Source organism: Pleurodeles waltl, chromosome 9 (assembly GCF_031143425.1).
Source record: "Pleurodeles waltl isolate 20211129_DDA chromosome 9, aPleWal1.hap1.20221129, whole genome shotgun sequence".
In the NCBI taxonomy this organism is placed as follows: Eukaryota; Metazoa; Chordata; class Amphibia; order Caudata; family Salamandridae; genus Pleurodeles; species Pleurodeles waltl.
Genome location: NC_090448.1, coordinates 959,948,185 through 959,972,405, shown reverse-complemented (window position 1 = coordinate 959,972,405; position 24,221 = coordinate 959,948,185). Strand labels below are relative to the sequence as shown.

The 24,221-nt window shown below is 43.5% G+C and overlaps 1 protein-coding gene across 1 annotated transcript in view; it reads left to right on the top strand.

Annotated features, from left to right (window-relative positions):
* Window positions 1–24,221, top strand: part of LOC138259764 (uncharacterized) — a 607,309-nt gene that overhangs the window by 297,600 nt on the left and 285,488 nt on the right. The window lies entirely within an intron of this gene.

Genomic DNA, 24,221 nt, shown 5'->3' with positions numbered 1-24,221 from the left:
CAACTGGATACTGCCTTTGTTTAAATGATTCCTTCCTCATATCAAAGGTTGCGGGAACAGCATTGTCCTAGTTAAGTAGCACAAAGGATCCCTCCTATTTCATTCAAAAGATTTGAATTAAAAAAACACAAGCACATATGCTTTGCTTTAAAACAGATTCTGAAAAGAAGTGGGACAGTAGAGAAGTGAAGAGTGGAAGGTAGGAGAGGAGATAGCAGCTTAGATTACCACTAAACCTTATGAACCACACCACAGCTGCAGCGGCTGCACGCAAACTGCGATGGAGTGATGGTGGTGGTGAGGGGAGAATATCACCACGTACAGTCAAGGTGAAGTATGGGGCTCAGACCTAGCACCCCACAGGATTTACACAGGGGATTTTTTGTGCATTGCCATTTTTATGCATTTTGTGACAACCAGCAAAAGGTGGTTTTACATTTGATTACACACGTACACACTAATATAGTACTGTTGTCCTTTGAACAAGTTTTTTATGATGTGTGTAAGTGTTTTCCTGGTCATTGTTAACTAGGCCTCAATTTGGGCCGTGCCACCTTATTGTTTAAAATAGATCCCTCTCTTACCTTCCCCATACACATCTCCCTGTATATTTCTACACCACACAGTCAAGCAGAATCATATTTGTTTATTTCTATTGTTATTGTTTGAGTTTCTCAATGAATCTTGTGCAGCCACAAAACTGTATCCTTGTCCAGGGTCCTTCCTTTAATTCACTATCCCTATTCATTTGTAATAGTTTGCTGCAGTTCATGTATCTAGTTTATTTCACCATTTCCGGATGGAATTAGTATACATTGTATAAACAAAGAGGGAGAAGGAGGTTTTTGTAGAGCTGAGTCTGTCCTCCTTAAAGCCTATATAGCATTACAAAAAGGCCCAACCCAAAGGATATTCCACAGGGTGGACTAAAGTGAGGAAAAAAAGGGATTTTTTGTGTGAAAAACCCTCACCCACCGGGGTTACCCCTTGGTGGCATGCTTCATCATTTGGTTTCCTCCCTTTCTGCTGCAGAATGGGGCGTGCTACGACCTAAGGAATACGTGGGAGCACTGCTATAGTTTTATCAATGTGAATTTTGAGAGGGATAGGAGTGGTGGGGTCTTAGGTGAGTTAAAAATACTTGCCTCTGGGTGGTATTACTAATTTAATATGGCTCACAGGGGCGGTATGGTTAAAAAAAGAGGCGTTGGAGGTGGGGAATATTATGTACCTTACCTCCTGGTCGGTCTACATGTTTAGGAGTCTACCCTTAGACTCCTCTTCAGAACCAAGGTGCACTTCCTAGTGTCACTCCTTGATTAACTACCACTAGTGAAAGCACTAACATTAAATGCTTTGTGTTATGGTGTGGTGCACCTAACTAAAGTAACACAGTACCCAATGGTATTGACATGCTTCTGGAATACCTGTAGAAAACAAAAGAATAAAGGTTGCTATCCGTATTACTTATGGGTGTGGTGCCTGTTCAACCTCCACCCCACTTGTGGGAAAAGGTACTCGCAAATCACATAAAATAGACAATTACAGGACATACTACACTTAAAAAAACATGTAAACATACATCAACGCGTGAGGCACCTCTTATAAAAAAACACACGTGGTGCATGTGTGACCTACTTTTTAGTGTCTACACTTTTGTATCATAGATCCTCTGGGAGGGGTGTGTGCTTGTAATCACGCTGAAAATATATACAGGATATTAGACTCACCAGATGGCTGCTTGTGTTGCACCTTGTAAAAAGAGGTAAGTGCACTTAATTCATCAAAGCGACGCTCCCGCTTTCTGCCTAATGCTCCCCTCCCTGGGGTCTAAAACCCTGTGGCTCACGTGGGAGTCCGGTTTTTAAGCTTGCTGCAGCTGACGCGTCTCAACTTGCTGACACGTGTGGCACTAGACTGCTTATCTTCCAAAATGGTGGTCTCTAGTGTGCTGAGGTAAGGCTGCAAGGGCCCCTTGCTTATGTGTCCCTCAAGGGTGCCTGTTTCGGTGCGGAAATTAGAAAATAAGGGGAAAGAAACAGTGATAATTGGCTCTACCTCCTCATAGGAGTGGGGTTTATATGACTACGGGTTTAAGACTAGTCATTGGAATAGCAAAGGAAGGTCACTTATATTGATGGCCTTGTCAAGGGAAAGTGGCCTGCTGGTTATTATAGCATTACGCTTGTCTAGGTAACAAGGTGTTAGTGTTGCTTTAACTTGTCCCAGGGGATATTCTCATTGAGACCTCGTTGGTGTGTGCATAACTTAAAAACCCAACGTTGTTCTCTTTCGAGCAGGAAGGATTTGCTCTTAATCTCTTTGTGATGTTCAAGGTTAACCCACCGGTAATCCTCCACTGTGTGTTCATTGTCAAGGTAATGATGCTCAGATGTTCACAGATGTGAGTTTTTACTTTGCAGGTGGTCATTTCTATGTAATGCAAATTGCATGGGCACGTAATCATATAGACTATTCACTGGGTGTTGCAGTTGGTGAAATCCTTGATTTCCCACGTTGTATTGTCATTAAAAAAGACCCTTTTGAAAGTGATTATTAGATGGCACACGCTGCAGTTCCCACATGAGTAATGTCCGATGGGTGGTGGTAGAAGGTTGATGCCGGCGGGTATGTACTAACATGCCTCTTACACTTTTACTACGTTTGTCTGAAAACATGGGTTTTTCGGAAAACCCAAACGGCCGCTGTTCAGAATGCACCACTGTTTGTTTATAATCTTGCTCACTTGATAAGATGCTACATTGAATGTTGTGATACGTATAGATATTTATTTTTTCCCATTTGAGGAGGAGTGTCCAGGAGAGCCTTTCTGTTGTTGTTGCGTGCTCATTTCATGGCTCGATTAATGATTCTGGGGGGATGGGGTATTACCTCGCTGTAGGAAAGTATCATCTTGCCTGACATGTTACCCCCATATTTCACTGTATATATGTTGTTTTAGTGTATGTCACAGGGACCCTGCCAGCCAGGGCCCCAGTGCTCATAAGTGTGCCCTGTTTGTGTTCCCTGTGTGATGACTAACTGTCTCACTGAGGCTCTGCTAACCAGAACCTGGCCATCAATATAAGTGACCTTCCTTTGCTATTCCAATGACTAGTCTTAAACCCGTAGTCATATAAACCCCACTCCCATGAGGAGGTAGAGCCAATTATCACTGTTTCTTTCCCCTTATTTTCTAATTTCCGCACCGAAACAGGCACACTTGAGGGACACATAAGCAAGGGGCCCTTGCAGCCTTACCTCAGCACACTAGAGACCACCATTTTGGAAGATAAGCAGTCTAGTGCCACACGTGTCAGCAAGTTGAGACGCGTCAGCTGCAGCAAGCTTAAAAACCGGACTCCCACGTGAGCCACAGTCTTTTAGACCCCGGGGAGGGGAGCATTAGGCAGAAAGCGGGAGCGTCGCTTTGATGAATTAAGTGCACTTACCTCTTTTTACAAGGTGCAACACAAGCAGCCATCTGGTGAGTCTAATATCCTGTATATATTTTCAGCGTGATTACAAGCACACACCCCTCCCAGAGGATCTATGATACAAAAGTGTAGACACTAAAAAGTAGGTCACACATGCACCACGTGTGTTTTTTTATGTTTTTTTATAAGAGGTGCCTCACGCGTTGATGTATGTTTACATGTTTTTTTAAGTGTAGTATGTCCTGTAATTGTCTATTTTATGTGATTTGCGAGTACCTTTTCCCACAAGTGGGGTGGAGGTTGAAGAGGCACCACACCCATAAGTAATACGGATAGCAACCTTTATTCTTTTGTTTTCTACAGGTATTCCAGAAGCATGTCAATACCATTGGGTACTGTGTTACTTTAGTTAGGTGCACCACACCATAACACAAAGCATTTAATGTTAGTGCTTTCACTAGTGGTAGTTAATCAAGGAGTGACACTAGGAAGTGCACCTTGGTTCTGAAGAGGAGTCTAAGGGTAGACTCCTAAACATGTAGACCGACCAGGAGGTAAGGTACATAATATTCCCCACCTCCAACGCCTCTTTTTTTAACCATACCGCCCCTGTGAGCCATATTAAATTAGTAATACCACCCAGAGGCAAGTATTTAACTCACCTAAGACCCCACCACTCCTATCCCTCTCAAAATTCACATTGATGAAACTACAACAATGCTCCCACGTATTCCGTTGGTCGTAGCACGCCCCATTCTGCAACGTAATGGGAGGAAACCCAATGATGAAGCATGCCTCCAAGGGGTAACCCTGGTGAGTGAGGGTTTTTCACTCACAAAAATCCCTTTTTTTCTCCTTCAGCCCAATCTGTGGAAGCTCCTTTGGGCTGTGCCTTTTTGTAATGTTAATTGGTATAGAGTGGGCAGAATAATTATTCATGTAGTGACCTACTGCTTATGTGCTAAGACAATATGACACAGAACAGAATTGTGCTCTGATTTCCTACGAATGTAACATATTTTCTCATACCAGGAGGTTTCTGCAGTTTTGCTAATTTTAAATGTGAAAATTATTAACAACCCTGTATTTTAGGGCGGAGTCTGATATATTTCATATGCTGCTAGGGATGTTGTCCGTTTCTCTCTTGGTTTTGCTGCCCACTTGGGACTTAAAATATTTTTGATTTCACTTAGGGGCTAGAGAGTAGGCTTTTTAGGTGGGAATTGTATACTCGTGTTATGAAACTATGTTGGGGTTGTTTATATTCACATCTCTAATTTTTACAATTCTGATTCTGTTATTCCTCATTATCCTAATCATTGCAGCTCATGGGTTTTATCATAGATTGCAGTCTTTTCAATAAATGTGTGTGTGTGTGTGTGTGTGTGTGTGTGTGCGTGTGTGTAAGAGACCTGTAAGTGGAGAGAAAAGGGCAAGACTTGTTTCTATCACAATTTCCCTGAGGGGTTACAGACTACATGCAAGGCTGTCACAAATCACCTTTACCGGTTGGGTTTTTGTGAGATACTACTAGTGAGCCGTGGTCTTAGGGGTAATCCTCCTCCACTAAATAGGCAGCATCTATCTAGGCTGTAGATTGTTAAGGCTTGAACCACAGAAGGATCTTCTCCTGTTGCTGTTCCCTAACATTTATTCTCAAATATGGCAAATCCTGTGAACTTCAGGTATAACTGCAGACAACCACTCATGCAGTTTCCTTTAGCCAATGGCTTAACAGAAGATGGCAGGATGTCATATATGTCGTGGTAGTCCATGACACAAATAGGACAGAAATATTTTACTCCCGGATCAACCTACCTGAAGTAGATGCAAATACACACACATTTCATGCACACAGAATAGCAAACATACCACAAGAATACCAAGCTTAACAATACTTAGCGATACCTCTCGCTTATCAAGAAAACACAACCTGTTCAATGGTGCCCTTCCACTTGTAATATAACCCGTGAGATTAGGTCCTCCAAGCAATGAAGGACCAATGTGGCCAACACTCAGCACATACACGCCATGTCACAATGTACATGCTATGCAAGTAGCTGATGTAGGCACTCTTTACATTGAGGTAGTAGCAATATATAGACGAGTAATACAAATCATGATGCGGACTTTGAACACCGCCCCAGCAAGGGCTGATCCAGCTGTTCATCATTTTTCCATTCTAGGGATTAATCCGCAAATAGTCCACTCAATAATGGGAAAAGCACCCACAGAGCGGGAGAAGATTCTGTTCTGGAGTGCACAAAAAATAAATCCACTAGAAGCAGTGTTTCTCCATATGGGACCCCAAGACAAACATAGAATTCTCACTATGTGCTCGCTGTTAGGCATGGTCCCTTCAATAGAAGACTGTAACACTTGGGGTTCAGTCTTTGCTGTAATTTACACTACCATGCATGGTACCCTGACACTTGCCAATTTACTGGAAGTGTTAAAACAAATTCAAATCAAATACGCCCCCAGCACTGGATTTGGGAATGAAAATGATGCACAATTTTGACACAATCTCAATTATTTTAAGTAACATTAAAGGGGAAGCAGCAGTATTGGTCATTCGCTAACGGCTCTGAGAGGTTCCTCAGCAGGAACAAAAGCGCGAGCTATCAAAGATTACTTCTGAAACCTATACTAGCATAGGACATGATTGTCTTGTGGCCAGACCAACTAAACCACCACTACAAAGTACCACCCCTAAATAAGGTACCAAACAAACACAAGAGGATTCTAAAAAATGCTGGGATAAACAAAATATAGCCAGACTACGTCAAAGAGGAGATTCTACACATTCAGAGACATCTGAAATAAATTATCTCCAAAATAGAGAAACTTTAAAAACTCCTGATAGACACCGATTTACTGATACTCATCCATCTCGTTCCTTTCAGTACACACCAGAAAAATGGAGTGATAGAGTGAGATGGTCTGAAACATGAAGTGGCTACACAAAGCCGAAGAAGGACTTAGAATGTTCCTCAGAAGCTTAGGTTAGAAAAGAGGACAAATCTCCTCAACAAAAAACCCTATTTAAAAAGAAAATGGTGGCTGCAATTTTGGTCAAAAATGCCAGTCATTCTCCGAATGTTGTTGAAGAACAGGATGTGGGAAGCGACTCTTCTAGACGGCGCAGCCAAAGTATGATTTGTTACCAGAATCCTATAGATCATCTGGATTGGCTATCAACTAATGACTTTCTCGTCAAGGAGACAGCGGACAGTTGCAACTCTACACTCAACAGGGTTTATGAATTAAATATCCAAATAGAGGGAGACATAGAGTGCATTATTGAACCAATATTCTGGAAAATTTTACACCATGATATTCTATTCGCAGAAAAAGATGGGCCACCTGAATTTGTAAGCAATCTCCCACATGGGGAAGATGTCATTTTGGGTTCTTTCTCCGTCCTGGTTCCAGACGCAGTAAAGGAAGCCTATGCGGCTGATTGGGCTCTGGCGATGGGATGAAGAATCCCCCTGTCATGTAAAACTAATTAGATCTTCACCACAGCCTCAACTTCAATATCCTTTTAAACACAAAGCCAAAGATCCAGTGAGAGAGATTCTCGCTCAACTCGAGTATCAGGAAATAATTGAACCATGTGTCTCTGCAACGAATAACTGGTTATTCCTTGTTGCCCAATCAGATCATTCATGCTGAAAAGTCTTAGATTATAGACATTTAAACAGTCATAAATGGACTTATGCAATCCAAAACGCATACAGCACAGCTCTAATTAACAACATAATGTGCAAAAAATACAAACAACCTTGGATATTTCCTGTGTTCTTTAATGCCAAAATCTAGCGCCTGAAAGTTGGGATCCAAGCTCTTTTAGCTTTTTAGGATTGCAGTGTCGCTTTTGTCGTTTACCTCATTGGTATAAGAACAGCCCTGGGTAGCCCGAGTATACATGAGATTGATCCTAAGGCGTTGTCATATGTGGGTGATGATTTATCTCATAGATGACGCCCTCAGCATATGTCTGGCCAGGGTGGATCAGATCGTGTTAGGATTTGCCACCCAGGGCTACAAATTCAATTTCAGGAAAACTAAAATTGCTTTCTCGAGTATCCTATTTCTGGGATACGAACTATCAAATGAAGGCAAGAGCCTGGCCCTGCACTTTCTGGAAAAATGCACTCAACTTCAGCCTTGAAATACCTTTAAGACACTGCAGTCATTGTCGTGTTTCTTTATATTTGGCAGAGCATTCAGACCTGAGTAAGCACAATGCATAAAACCACTTAGTTGAAATTGGTCCTTATTTTTCAAGCAAACACTGGACAATAGAGCACACACGCATTCTCAAACAACTTCAACAAGACCTGCTTGAGGCAAAACATTTACACACATGACAACAAAACAAACTTGGTCATCAGAATAATTGCTGGTACCATCAGCTTTACCTATGTCACATTCAATAAGGTGAGACGGTACCCATAAAATACAAATCACATTTGTTCTCAAATTCAGAGCAACGTTTTGAACTGACAGAAAAAATACTGACTACTGTTCAGATGACTGTCATCAAGGAGAGGCCACTTGGCCAAGGGAAACGCTTTGTCGTTACTCTAGTGCTAGTCCTCGAGGGGGTAACCAAAGCTAGCATTCCATAAGTAAAAGCACAATATCCTCTTTGGATTCAGTGGGCAACCTCCCTGACTGACACTGATGTTGATTACATCTTTGACCCAAAACTTCAGTCCTTGGAATTCTTCCAATATAAACAGGAGTACCCCACTCCTACTAATATATTACCATTAGACCAATCCCAAACTGTCATTTATACTGAAGGTTCAGCAAAAACCAGCTGTAAGTACTAAACATCAATACTGAGCTGCTTGTGCTGTTGTAAGTGGATGATGAGACAGTACATTCCACTCTCAAAATACCTATACACATACGCTAGGAGACTGCAGTGCACAGTTGGCAGAACATAAGGCTATTGTCTTGACACTAAAACATATGGATCCTGACCAACCAATCCTGATTGTATGCAATACGTATTACTGTGCACAGTCCTATAATGACTACCTAAATCACTGGCGCCTGAATGGCTCAGAGATTCTAAAGGGAACACCATCAAACATAGAAACATTGGGGAAGGGTAGCTGACCCATGAGACAGACTACCAAAAGCTCATGTAGTACTAACTTTGGGCTAGCAATGTATAGCAGTGCACCTTGTAGGAAATACTTTGGCTGATGAAGCTGCCAAATATGTAGTAGTCACGGCTTCTGTTGCTGCAATAGTTCGTTCTTAGACGAGGTTGGATAATGAGATACTGGCTGCTGTGAAAGCTTTGGCTGACAGCAAGCCTTTACCAGAAGCATTCCCTGCTAAATATACCTATCATCTCAGTGCCCAGAACATTGCATTTGCAGCCATTCAAGGATTGGGTGATTGTGTGATCTTCAACCAAGATCAGAGAATAGATCTCATCAAAGCAGCGCATGAGAGTGTTGCTTCTGCTCACGCAAATGTGGTGGCTACAATATCACTACTACAAAAGCAGTTTTGGTGGCCAGATCTTTATAAGCAGACCAAACAATATGTCCTTTGCTGTGACATTTGCCAACAAATTAAAGGGTATACTGTTAAACACCCACAGCAGACATCCGTCCTAATTTCAAACAAACCACTAGAATGTGTGTACCTGGACCACTGTGGTCCCTCAAAACCAGATGGTGCATACAAATAATTTTAGTTGCTGTTGATGTCTGCTCTAGATTCCTGTGGGTATGGCCACAATGGTAGGCTGAGACTGTTATTAAGACTTGCTGGTCTTTATCGGTACAAATGTGGTTGCAGCATTCCGCTCGGCTTAGGGCCCTGCCTTTGCCTCTAAGGCATTCAGGGACACCATGGGGAGCGATGGGTGTTCAACTCTATTATTCCTCATCATCCCAAGGTAAACAGTGTGGTGGAGAGGCCGAATCATGACCAAAAGCAGTCCTTAACAGCAAGAGTTGTAGGTTGGGGCCGTAGATGGCTTCATTACCTATATGGGGTCCAGAGAGCACTAAATCTGCCCTGAAAGTCCTAAGTTCCACCCCCATGAGGTCCTCTTCGGGACACCCATGTATGTCCTTGATCTTGATGGTTCTGGCACGATGTGGACAGATGCACTGTTTGACATAAATGAACGTGTCGCTGTTTTACAGGAGCTACAGCAATTTTGTGATGAGAATTCATCCACCTGTGCTGCCACCTTGGGAATAAGGGTTTTGCCAACATGTACAGGCTGGATTCCTAAAGAAGGGGATCTGGTGCGTTAGAAGATTGCTGTGAAAAAGGAATTTGGCCCATCCTGCAGAGCACCGGTTCCAGTGCTGGGGATACAGAGTACCAGAACTGTCATCATACCACCGCTGCCTGCTCCCAGAGAGGACAGATTGGTTTCCATTGACAACGTCAAATTGTACCATGTGGCTGATGCTGCACAGAAGATCCAGAGGTCCTTCGGGTATTACCTATTCACCTCACTATCTGACAAGGTATACCTCTACAAGCAGTAAACAATGTGTCTGCCAGCATTGATGCTACAAGTGCCTCCTTGTGCATGGTGAGGGCAGAGAATGAGCTTTTGCTGATTCCTGTCACCACTTCATTGGCGAGCACTGTCCGAGACATGGAACGCTATTATTCCAACTCGACCCAGACAGATGACATTGTCTACCATAAACCACCACAAATGGCTCCATCCACCAGCTCCGCACTGGCTCCCGTGTTTGCACAGACTGCTTCTAGTTATTTCATCAACCTTGATGTCTTTTCTTCTGACTAATCTGCGTCTGCAACTGAGACTGTATCAAAGACACATAAACTGTACTTTTGGTTTAAGAACATTTACTTAATTTATCCATGGTACCATCTGCGGATATTGTTGACATTGATTGCCTTTCAGCTTTGGATTGTTTTTTTATTGTCTTTTTCCTTCTGATAAATAGTCATTATCTTCCTGAACACTCTGCCGTTGAGCCGGTGGATGAGGTTTTGACACCTAACCTTTCTTCCCATAAGGTCTGAAGAGACTTGTCCCTTGTGAACATTTCAGCTGTTTACATTCCAGATGGGATTGTGTGGGACAAAGTACCATTTGACATATACGGTCCTACTGAGGTCATTGAAATTCCATATGTGTTTAAAGATTCAATGAATGATGTAATTGAACCTGGTATTGTTTGTGATGACTGTGATGTTAAAACGGTTGATTCTGTGCTATCTGAGCTTGAATATTACACTGTATTTGGAAGTGAAGATGTGTATATGAACACAGCGAATTATGTGGAAATGTTTTATCACCACCATTATGGACATTCCGTTCTGCACCGAACCAGTCCCCCAAGATAATTTTACAATTGCACACAGTGGGAACGTTGTTCAAAACCACCTGTGGTAAGTCCCAAAACATATGTAGATAAGTTATGTATTTTACTGGGTATGACACCAGTAATGCTGCGTCGTATTATGTCAAATTGCTGCCTTCCAAATGAGGAATTTATTGCTAACCAACACACATTTGATCTACGCAGATTCCTTTGTTTCCCGTCTTCCTGTGGAAGGCTATGAAAATTGGAAAAACACTATTGAATTAAAAAGTGAATAGGGAACAAAAGATTGGCAAATACAGGGTAGGGAAGCTTTGTTAAGAGCATGTGTTATTCCTTTACAAATTATATTTTTCAATGACACCATCCAACAAACATCCCGTTTGATGTTTAGCAAAAATAAGAGTTGAACTCACCCACTATACCCTCACCTGCTAAATTTCACAATAGGCAAGCATTTTTAAATATTACCAAAGAACAATTAACTGATTGGGTTCAGAAAGGTAATTCCTCACTTTCGAGTTCCAGCGGGTGATTATTGTAGCCAGTGGACACAAATGAGTGGCAGGCACATTTTATTACTTCCTCTGGGGGTTTCACAGAAAGCCAGCCAGATCCTCGCACTGTATCGGCTCAACACTCGGGTACTGTTACTACATACAGTGTGGGTAAACTGTGCTAACAATGGCTGCGATCCTCCACCTTAACATCTGTAATAAAAAAATACCTTACTCCCCTGTCTGAGGAAGTCAGTCTACAAGATTTCCTGTTAGGACCCAGTAAGCCACGCCCAAAACATTTCCTTTATGCCATATATAACGAAATCTGGAAACTGTCAAATATGGAAGCTGCTTCACGTTAAAGGCAGATTGAAAAAGAAAACATGGAAACGACTTTAGCTGCTGTTGATAATGGCATGAACACTGTTTAGCAGATCTTAAACTTTTAATAATAATGTGTCTTCTGCAATTTACGTCATTCAGAATGATGTCCTTTTTACAACATGGACAAAGCCAACTGCGTTCTATCGTGCAGTTAAGTTGGACATTGCAGGTCCTCAAAAGTGGCTGCGTGCCCTGCAAGCACGTAAACATAACTGAATTAATTGCCGCTTTTAAATTGTCCTGACAGCAACGGATAATGGCTATAAAAGAAGCTAGTTATATCATGCTTAACACTGAGAAAGTAGAAAAGTTGCCTTGCACTGTAGCAGAAATCCCCTGGCCAGTATGGCTAATACATGGAGTAATAAATCTGCCCATTTCCCCTTCTGTTTTATGAAATACTTAAAGCATTTTGCAGTATGCAGGTTTGAGAGGCTAGGAGACCGCCATACACGAGGTGTGGGAGTTGCCTTTCTATTACAAATGTATGAACGGCAAAACAGAGGTCTTTCTTAGCAGAAGCAAATGTGGGACTACTGTTAGTCGTTCTTTGATTTGTAACTTGTCCTTTCACGGCCAGCGCAATGCGGAAGTAGTAAACTTGGCATGTTAACTAAAGGGCACTCCCATCTTTGATTTGTCCAGTATTTCAGATACATTCTAATACAAGTTATGAGGTTCTGAACGATCAAAGCTGCTGCAGAATGAATCCAGGAATTGCTTACGTGATTTCAGTTACTCAAATGGTAAATTGTTGCAGCCATGTTTTTATTCCCCCCCACACATACACACAAGAGATGAAAGTGGCAGACTAGTGGCCCCATATTGCTACTTCTAATGTAAACTTTGACAAGCTGAGCAGGCTAAGGGTGCTATTATTCCAAAAATATGTGGCCCTGACATCAGCCAGAGAGACGTACGATCTCCAGATAGCAAGATCATCAGCTAACATAAAATCCCTAATAAATACCAACTTCCCAAAGCATTTTGAAGAATTGGTCAGCAGAATTTTCAACGCATCGAATACTGCATTTGTTTTTAAAGCTGATGGTTTGGATTTGTTAGCACCTTCCACACCATGTTTGCAGTGATACCTGCTGCCATACATTCATTCTTTTCAAATGTCTTTTGTGGATTTCTGTAGGAAATAACCATCTTTTTGCCATGGTTACCCTCATTTTCTGCCTGATGTCAGTGTGTTTGACTGTGTTCACTGGGATCCTGCCAACCAGGACCCCAGTGATTATGCACTCTTTCCTCTACATTATGTCACTGCATACTGGTAACCTAGTATTTCACCCTCAATTGGCATACTGGTACCCCCTTATAAGTCCCTAGTTTATGGAACCTAGGTACTCAGGGCATTGGGTGCATGCACTATTTCACTGCCATTTACACTTCACCAGGTCGCTTATAAGTCACCCCTATAGCAGGTCCTCCAGCCCTGTGGGCAGGGTGCAGTGCACCTGTGTGGGAGGGCACCCCTGCACTAGCATAGGTGCCCCCATGACCTCCAGGACCATTTTCCCAGACTTCGTGAGTGTGTGGATGCCATTTTACGCGTGTACTGGACATACGTCACTCCGAACATACGCATGTTTGGTATCAAACATGTTGGAATCATACCCCAGTGCCTTTGCAAGCATTGGTTGTATGATTCAATGTATTCTGGGGGCTCCTTAGAGGACCCTCAGTATTGCCATTCCAGCCTTCTGATGTATTCCAGGCAGCCCCAGCTGCTGCCACCTCTCACAGGTTTCTGCTCTCTTGAGCAGCTCAAACCCAGGAGGGCAGAACAAAGGATTTCCTTTGGGAGAAGGGTGTTACACCCTCTCCCTTTGGAAATAGGTGTTACAGGCTTGGGAGGGGTAGCTTCCTCAAGCCTCTGGAAATGCTTTGAAGGGCACAGATGGTGCCCTCCTTGTATAATCCAGTCTACACTGGTTCAGGGACCCCAGTCCCTGCTCTGGCACGAAACTGGACAAAGGAAAGGGGAGTGGCACCCAAATACCAGATTTGGCATGGGGGGGACCATTCCATGATCTTAGACATGTTACATGGCCATATTCTGAGTTACCATTGTGAAGCTACATATAGGTATTAAGTAGTGCACGTGTGTAATGGTGTCCCCGCACTCACAAAGTCTGGGGAAATTACCCTGAGCTATGTGGGGGTACCTTGGCTAGTGCCCGGGTGCCCTCACACTTAGTAGCTTTGCACCTAACCTTCACTAAGTGAGGGTTAGACATATAGGTGACTTATAAGTTACTTAAGTGCAGTGTAAAATGGCTGTGAAATAACGTGGACGTTTTCACACAGGCTGCAGTGGCAGTCCGGTGTAAGAATTGTCTGAGCTCCCTATGGGTGTCAAAAGAAATGCTGCAGCCCGTAGGGATCTCCTGGAACCCCAATACCCTGTGTCCCTAGGTATCATATACTAGGGAATTATAAGGGAGTTCCAGTGTGACAGCCAGAATTGGTAAAAATGGTCACTGGCCTGCAGTGACAATTTTAAAGGCAGAGAGAGCATAAGCACTGAGGTTCTGATTAGCGGAGTCTCAGTGACACAGTTCAGCACCACACAGGGAGCACATTCAGGCCACAAACTATGAGCACTGGGGTCCTGGCTAGCAGGATCCCAGTGAGACAGGCAAAAACATACTGACACACAAGTAAAAAAATGGAGATAACATGCCAGGCAAGATGCTACTTTCATACACAACCCCGCCCCCCCCCCCCCCCACACCCCTCAAACGAGGGACAATAAGGCTAACCTTGCCCAGATGAGTCTTGATTGTCTAAGTGGAAATATCAGGAGAGTCCATCTGCATTGGAATGGGTACACCCAGTTCTATGTTCAACTGTATAGCCCATTCCCTGTAGGGAGATGGACCACCTCAACAATTTAGGGTTTTCACCTTTCATTTGTTTAAGCCATAATAGAGGTTTGTGGTCTGTCTGAACAATATAGTGACTACCAAACAGATATGGTCTCAACTTTTTCAGTGCCCAGACCACAGCAAAGGCCTCCCTCTCTATGGCAGACCAACGCATTTCTCCAGGGGTCAACCTCCTGCTGATAAAAGCAACAGGTTGATCCTGGCCCTCAGTGTTAAGCTGTGATAGAACTGCCCCTACCCCTAGTTCAGAAGCATCAATTTGGTCTATGAATTTCTTGGAGTAACAAGGGCTTTTTAGGACAGGTGCAGAGCACATGGCCTGTTTTAGCTCATCAAAAGCCTTTTGACAGCTAGCTGTCCACAATACCTTTTTAGGCCTCTTCTAACTAGTGAGGTCATTAAGAGGGGCTGCAATGGAGCCATAATTCTTGATGAACCTCCTATAGTACCCTGTGAGGCCTAGAAAGGCTCTCACCTGGGTTTGAGTTTTAGGGGGATCCCATTCCATAATGGTCTGGATCTTCCCCTGCAGTGGTGCAATCTGTTCCCCACCTACCAGGTGGCCCAGATAAACCACTGTCCCCTGCCCTATTTGGCATTTTGAAGCCTTGATAGTCAGGCCTGCCTTTTGCTGGGCTTCCAAAACCTTCCATAGGTTGACCAGGTGCTCATCCCAGGTGGAGCTAAAGACAGCTATATCATCAAGATATGCTGCACTAAAAGCTTCCAAACCTTACAGGACTGTGTTCGCCAACCTCTGAAAAGTGGCAGGTACATTCTTCAAACCAAAGTGATCTGATAGTGCCCTCCAATGGTGGAAAATGCAGTTTTAGGTTTAGCATCTTCTGACAATTTAATCTGCCAATACCCTGCAGTTAAATCAAAAGTGCTAAGATACTTGGCAGAAGCCAGTGTATCTATTAGCTCATCTGCCCTGGGTATAGGGTGAGCATCAGTTTTGGTTACCTGATTGAGACCTCTGTAGTCAACACAAAACCTAACTTCTCTTTTACCATCCTTACTGTAAGGTTTTGGGACAAGCACCACTGGGCTAGCCCATGGGCTTTCGGAAGGCTCAATCACTCCTACGTCCAGCATTTTCTGTACCTCTTGTTTTATGCAATCTCTGACATGGTCAGGCTGCCTATAAATCTTACTTTTGACAGGTAAACTGCCTCCAGTGTTGATGGTGCGCTCACACCAGGTAGGTGTACCTGTTATCAGTGAGAAGAGGTCAGAGAACTGGCCTAAGAGATTTATACAGTTGTCCTTCTGCTCCGCAGTAAGGCAATCTGCAAGCAGCACTCCCTCCACTAAGTCATCAGCTTCAGTGGTGGAGAAGAGATCAGGGAGAAGGTCACTCTCTTCCTCCTGCCCCTCATCAGTTGCCATGAGCAGGGTTAAGTCAGCCCTGTCATAGTAGAGTTTTAGGCGATTGACATGGCGCCCCCTAAGGGGACTCCTGGCAGTGCCCAGGTCTACCATATAGGTAACCTCACCCTTCTTTTTAACAATGCCAGAGGCTCCAATACCCACACCTTCTGTCCTGGATGGTACTGGGTCAGGACAGCCTTCTGGTCATGCAATTGCTTTTGGAGCTCTTGGCTGGCCTGAAGGTTTTTACTGGCCTTTTTCATGTACTGAGCCATGCTGGATCTCAGGCCAAGTACATGTCCATTGCTTTGGAGCTTTTAAAGGTTGTTCCCAACCCTCCTTCACAAGTGCAAGGGGATCTCTTATAGGGTGTCCAAAGAAGAGTTCAAAGGGACTAAAGCCCACTCCTTTCTGGGTTACCTCCCTGTAAGCAAAAAGGAGGCATGGCAATATGACATCCCATCTCCTTCTGAGTTTTTCAGGGAGTCCCATAATCATACCTTTGAGAGTTTTATTAAAACTCTCAACCAGACCATTTGTCTGTTGATAAGGAGTAGTGAACTTATAAGTTACACCACACTCCTTCCACATAGCTTTGAGGTATGCAGACATGAAGTTACTACCTCTGTCTGACACCACTTCCTTAGGGAAGCCCACTCTTGAAAAGATTTCCAGGAGGGCCTTTGTCACTGCAGGAGCTGTAGTGGTCCTTAAGGGAATGGCTTTAGGATACCTAGTGGCATGGTCCACCACCACACGGATAAACCTATTCCCTGAAGCTGTTTGAGGGTCAAGGGGGACAACTATGTCAACCCCTACCCTTTCAAATGGCACCCCAATCACTGGGAATGGAATTAAGGGGGCCTTAGGTGTGCCACCAGTCTTACCAGTGGTTTGGCAGGTCACACAGAAGCGACAAAACTCCTTAATGTCCTCTGACATATGAGGCCAGTGAAAGAATGGAACAAGTGTGTCCCAAGTTTTGCTCTGACCCACATGCCCAGCTAAAGGAATGTCATGTGCCAAGGTCAGAAGAAACTCCCTATACTGCAAAGGAATAACCAATCTCCTGGCAGCTCCAGGTTTAGGGTCCCTTGACTCAATATAAAGGAGATTGTCTTCCCAATAGACCTTATGGCTATCAGTGACATCCCCATTCTGCTGTTTGACAGCTTGCTGTCTTAAACCCTCTAGTGTGGGACAGGTCTGCTGTGCCACACTCAGCTCTTCCCTAGCAGCCCCCCCTGCACCCACAAGCTCAGCAGTGTCTGCTGCCAGCTCATCTGGTGTAGGTTCTGCACAGGGAGAGGATTCCTCTTCCTCAAAAGGGGAATCTTCTGGAGAGGGAGGGATAGTGGGCAAGGATTTACCCTTTCTACCCCTAGTTTTTGGGAGCACTTGGTCCATTGCTCCAGGATCCAAGCTTCCCTGTCCTCTTTGCTTCTGGGCCTGAGCCCTTCTCAAAGCAAAGATATGCCCTGAAATGCCCAGCATTGCTTCATAAGCCTCCAACTCCACTTCAGCCCAAGCTGATGTCTCCAAATCATTGCATAGGAAGGAATCTACAAGTAAATCAGTGGCTACCACAACTTTCTTTGGACCAGTAACCCCCCGCCCCCCCAATTGAGATTCACAACAGCCATGGGGTAGCTAAGAGTGTTATCAGCATCAGTCACTTTATACTGCTGACCAAGTAGGTGTTGATCAGGGTGAACCAGTTTCTCACTCACCATAGTGACACTGGCTCCTGTATCCCTGTAGGCCTCAACCTCAACACCATTTATTAGGGGAAGTTGCTTGTACTTACCCATATTAAGGGGACAAGCAACCAAGGTGGCAAAGTCAATACCACCATCAGAGACTAAAACAGCCTCTGTGTTCTCCCTAACAAGACCAACCCCAACTACACTACCAATGGTGAGCCCAGCTACACCCTTTGATTGGCTATTTGTAATAGACTTCCCACCACCACTGCTATTACTAGGGGCACTAGAGGACGCAATTGGGGTTGTGGTAGTGGGAGCCTTGGTGTTTTTCTTTGGCAGGTGGAATCACTTGCCCAGTGGCCTTTACTTTTATGCAAATAACACCATGGCTTCTTTTGATGGAAGAGGATTTGGACCCACCACCCCAGAGGATTTTTGTGGGCCTGATGAAGACTCAGAATGTTTTTTATCTTTGTCCCCCCCCCCTTGTCAGAAGACTTACCATCCTTCTTCTTGCCATCCTTGTCACCACCTGTGTGAACTTTTTGTTCACTCTTGTTCTGACCTATTTGTCTGCCTTCTTTCCCAATTCTTGGGGAGAGGTCAGATCTGAGTCTAACGAGTACTGATGCAACAAGTCAGACACACAATTATTCAAAATATGCTCTTTCAGGATTAGATTATACAGGCTTTCATAGTCAGTCACCTTACTGCCATGTAACCATCCCTCCAAGGCCTTCACTGAACAGTCTACAAAGTCTGTCCAGTCTTGAGAGGACTCTTTTCTGGTATCTCTGAACTTTATCCTGTATTGTTCAGTGGCTAAGCCAAATCCATCTAATAGTGCATCCTTCAAAACTTTGTAATTATTAGCATCACTTTCTCTGACAGTAAGGATCCTATCCCTACCCTTACCAGTGAAAGATAGCTACAGTTTAGCTGACCAATTCCCCTTTCAGGGTATTTAGGGTCTCTCTCTGGGGGTGGTTCTTCAGATTTGGATTGCAAGACTCCAGCAGGAATCTTCTGCATCCTTTACTTCACCTTCTTACTGAAGAAACTGTATCTGGACCCTCCGGGAACTCTACAAACTGCAACACAGAGGCAAATACAACTTCTGCAACATTGTTTCTTCAGCTCCTGCCAGCAACTGCAACTGTTTCCAGGTCGTGCATCCTGAGAAGACAGCCTGTCTTCAGCCTACACCAGAAGAATGAAGGAATCTCCCTTGGAGTGAAGGAATCACTCTCCTGCTTCAGCAGACACCTCTCTGCAAGGACGACCGGTTGTGTGGGACCCCTCTCCTGACAAGCTGCATGGATCCTGCATCACGGGTGGTGGACTGAAGTGGTCCCGACGATCCTGATGACCAGCTGTCCAACTTTGATGGAGGTAAGAGCTTGCCTCCCCATGCAAGACAGTTGCCCCATGCGCTGCATGTTTTGCAGTTGCCAAGACTTGTTGGCATCCTTCCACGATGTTCTCTGTGCACCGTGCAGCTCCGGCCCCCAGTACTCCTTCCTGCGATGCACAACTTCCTGCGTGATTCTCCGGCGGCGTGGGACCCTATGTTGGATTGCTGAGTGGGCCTCCTTTTGCACCTTCTTTATCCCCATGCTATGGGACTCCTATGCACAATTTCTGATCTTCTGAGGGCTCTGAGTTGCTGAGAGCCCACCCCCCCTGACTCCTCTCCTGGGTAGAATCCACTAGGTCCCTCTTGGTCCCGGGCAGCGCCATTTTCCACTAACTGTGAGCTTTGCGTGTGCCAAGGCTTGTTGGTGGAATCCAGCGGTGCAAACCCGACTGCAATCATCCATCTGGCGTGGGACATCTTCTGCACCAACCAGGAACCCGCATCTGTCTTCTTGGGTGCAGTATTGACTGTTCTTCACCAGTGGTTCTTCTTTTGCAACTTCATCCGGGTTAGCAGGGGCTCCTGTTTTCCCTGGACTCTTCAGTGCTTCTTGGACTTGGTCCCCTTCTTCCATAGGTCTTCAGGTCCAGGAATCCATTGTTGGTGTCTTGCAGTCTCTTCTGGTTCTTGCATAATCTTCTTTCTCGTATTCTTGTGTGTTCTAGGAAAGTTACTGTGATTTACTCCTGCTTTCGTGGTCTCTGGGGTGGGTTCTATTACTGACCGTTGATGTTTTCTAATACTCCCAGCACCCCTCTACACAGTACACTTGCCTAGGTAGGAAGCCGACATTCGCATTCTTCTTTCTTAGTATATGGGTTGTGTTCCCCCAGGCCCATTTGTAACTATTGTGATTTCCACTATTTGCACTGTTTTCTAATTGTTTTTACAGCTATTTTTTCATACTAATGTATATAATTTGTGTATTACTTACCTCCTAAGGGAATATATTCTCTCTGGTTTTTTTTTGTGTGTGAGTACTGTGTGCCTGCAGTGGTGTTGCATGAGCTTTGCATGTCTCCTAGTTAGGCCTTGGCTGCTCATCCACACTACCCCTAGAGAGCCTGGCTTCTAGACACTGCTTACATTTCACTAATAAGGGATAACTGGACCTGGTATAAGGTATAAGTACCTTAGGTACCCACTACAAACCAGGCTAGCCTCTTACAATTTCCTTTAACTTTGGCATTAATTGGCAGAATTATTCTGCTGCTATATTTGATACGCAGTGTCTGTTCTCTCTCAGCAGAACAGAGTTAAGGAGCTACCACCAGCCCAGCTGTGTCCTGAACTCATGATGTATTATTTCGGAGCTTCCTTGCTTGGGGAGCTGGAGCTAGATTGGTCTTTGATATTCAGACCGGTCTTAGCATGTTTCCAGCCAGACTTCCGTTGCATCTGGTGCTTCTTCGAATGTGCACCCATGGTGTGTTATGCTGTGCAGCCTGCACCTCCTGTGGACATGAACCTGTTAATGTTCTGGATGAGGGTTCATTCGTGGACATGCCCCTTGAGACTGCGGTTGGTTCGCGAGGCATCCAATGAGCTACTGCATGTGGATTTGCTGGTTCCAACTAAATCTGGCACAATGGACAGTACTACCTATGCAGTTATGTCTGCTCCAGAGGCTTCTGCACATTTCTGCTCTGTGGATCCTTCTGCCAATACCTTGATCAACTTGCCACCTGCCAAAGTGGAGTCCTTCCTGGTCTCAATCTCCCTTGATGACCTTGGAGACTTTTTGCAGGAAGATGATTGTTAAACTTTGACCATTGGCTTTTTGAACGTAAAATGTGACACTAAATTGCCTTTTAATCCATTCTGTCTGTTGGCCTGCTTGGCTTGACGATTTAGACATTCATCTCTTATGTATGTTTTTAGTTATGCTTTTAGAGTTTTTAGGATTTTATTAGAGCATTTTTAGACGTTAGTGCTTGGACTTCGCATCCTTGTTCCACCAATAGGGAAGGGAGTTTTGGGTCCATTTGAGTGAGTCGCTTGGGCATAGTGGTAGCTTAGTCTAGGCTTGCTGCCTGTGCCCTTTTACCCAGTTATTATGCTCTGTTGTTCTTATTCATTTTATTTGCCTAAAACCTTTAGTGGTGTTGTTTTAATTCTACTGCCCGCTGCTATTCTGTGAAAGCGTCATTATCAGCACTATGGATGACATACTTTGCATCATGTTCTTTTCCCCAGAATCACAAGAACAGAATGCGAGACATAGTATAATATTTTGTATTGCCACCCCACGCCTGTGTAAACAGTCCAGTACTTAGGTACATACCTGCATCTGGCTTTTGTGCATGAAACTAAACATGTCCTCTATAAAAAACATCTTGTAGGACAAATGGCAGAGGGAGTTTCAGCCAGAATTTCCTCCATGCTGCAGGCCGGTTTTCGGACGACCTCAGCCTTTGTCTCCACCGATCCTGACCTGGAGACTGGCAGCCTGGCCTAGTACCAAGTTAATGGGGGTTAGGTGTGTTTCTCCTGGACACTATATGGACATATTTAGTTTACATCGCCATGCTTTTGCTTAGGGGCTATAGATTGTTTTTAGGTAGGAATTGTATACTCGTTATGACAATATGTTGGGGTTGTTTATATTCACATGTCTAATTTTCACAATCCTGATTCTGTTATTCCTCATTATCCTAATCATTGCAGCTCATGTGTTTTATCGTAGATTACAGTTTTTTCAATAAATGTATTAAAAACTGTCCTGCATCTCTTTTCTTGCCTGTGTGTGTGTAAGAGACTTGTATGTGGAGAGAAAAGGGTAAGACTTGTTTCCAGCACAATTTCTCTGAGAGGTTTTCAGAGTCCATGCAAGGCTGCCACAAATCACCTTTACTGGTTACGTTTTGGTGAGGTGCTGTTAGTGAGTCGGGAGGGTTGGGCCAACAGCTGCCAAATGTTGTGGGAGTGACTCAGTCACCTACAATGCAGAGGTGCTGCCACCACCAAATCCAGAAGTCCTGTTTCTATGCCAGAGGTCATATGACAAATGAAACCCTCAAACTACTACTCAGCTGATATACAACTCAGTTATTGAGTGAGTCCTTTTACTTAATCTACTGTACTTCTAATTTGTGCACTTTTGGGAGGTGCCTTACCTCTGGGACACGTTGCCTCACAAAATTTGAGGTTTAATGCAGCCTCATTAAATTGTGGGCATTCTGTTGAGGTACATTTCAGGGTGCCAAAATTGTGGTGTTCCCCGCACCTATAATGATAGACAGTTTTCCCAATGTGATACAGGTAAAAAAGTCTGTACCCAACGAATAGTCATCTGCGAAAGAGTGCAACCGTGTTCTTGTTGCATCTTCTGCACCAATCATCGATTAGTTTTACACCAAAAAACAGTTTCCACAGGTACCTATAAGTTTGGAATGGCGAATTACATCTTCATTATGAATGCAAATGATTGTCTGAAACAGTTGGCGTACTGTCATGGAAAATGGGAGTATCATACCCAGTTTCCACAGTAATTACCCATTCTTCAGGCCTTGCCAACATGAAGATTTCACTACAAAATATCTGGCCAAATGTATGCATGTGACTGGACGAGGATAGTTTATCGGTAATGCGGTATACCTATTTTCCTTGTAAATCTCGATTTGGCTGGAAACTGTAACTGTTTCCCACAAGAAAAAAAAACCTAAAGAGTCGAGCAGAAGGGGAAGAAAATGAAGCACATACTAATACCCTGATTACATGACGAGTAATATGCAATAATGTGTTAAGCCCTGTTCTCCTGTGTCTTTCACCATAATATTCTAGTTTATAATACCAGACTTTTGATATAAAGCATCGCCACAATCTGTATCTCAGGTGGGCCTACCTTGCTTTGTCACTTTTCTGTTTATATTGTGTCTCTAGTTTTAGAGGTGTCTATTTATAACAAGTTGAATTTGCAAAGGGAAGTGCCATTGTTGTTAAACTTACACAAGCCTTCCAAAAATGTAATTTGAGATATCTTTCTAAGAGTATGTATCAGTAATTTATATTTAATTTGGTCAAGCATATTCAAAAATCCACTGCCTTAGAGCCCCTAACGTGAGTATGCCTTAAAGGGATACCATGGGCCACTTTTCCTTTATTGATACTTAAACCTCTGTTCAAGATTCTTCATGTCAACAAAAATCTGTATATGCATCTTTAATGAGGCCTTAGAAAACGTACCACACCGTTTGCCACGGTGAAACAAATTGAAATGAGACGAATAGAAATTGTTGTTTGCCAGCATGAGCTTGCAGTAATAATCAAATGCTTGTCACTTTTGACCTACAGGAATTACAGATACCCACGACCTGGGAAGGCCATGCTGCCACAGTGACTTGGTTAATTTTTCTTTGCTAAAAAGGAATACAGCTAATGAAAATATATTCTTACAGCGGACATGACTTGGAACTGCAACATACCAAATTGTTTTTTAAATTCTATATATTCCCATAAGTATTTATTGCATTTAATCTGACAATTCGTGTCTGACTTGCCGATCTGGTCATGTATTTTATTTTCCAGTACTGCATACTGCTTGGAACTTTTGAAAGGCCACTAAGGAGGTTGCCCAGTTTCACAAATAGGACATAACAGCATGTGACTAACCCTTCTTCAGCACGCTGCATTATATGTTGAAAACTAATTATGCACCAATTTAAACAAACGAAGCCACCGTGTTTAGAAACAACAAATGTACTAAGTACCTAAAATATAGTTTACTTGTACCCATAAGAAAGTATTGATCGGGGAGCTCATTTGGTACATTTATTTACAGGATCTCTGGATCTGGACACTTCGCTGAATGTTAAAGCCCTGTATAGGACATGGCAAGAATTATTTGCTTCTTCTAACATAATCATCGTAATACAACACTCTCAGGACTGATAGTGAATACAGATGAGATGTTCTTTTATTGCTGTGTATTTGTCTCCCAGAAAATTCAGCCGTGCATTTTCACACTTCTTTTGCTACATTACTCCAAAGAACATTGAAAGTTTCAATTTGCGATTCTCTTAAGTAAGTTTAAGTATATCTAGAAAAATAAAACTTTGAGTGAGAAAAACAAGTACCCTTAGTTGAATTCTGCAACTTTTTTTTGAACTATCTTAGTCAAGGATGGCCATGTTTCTAACAAACCGATTTCTG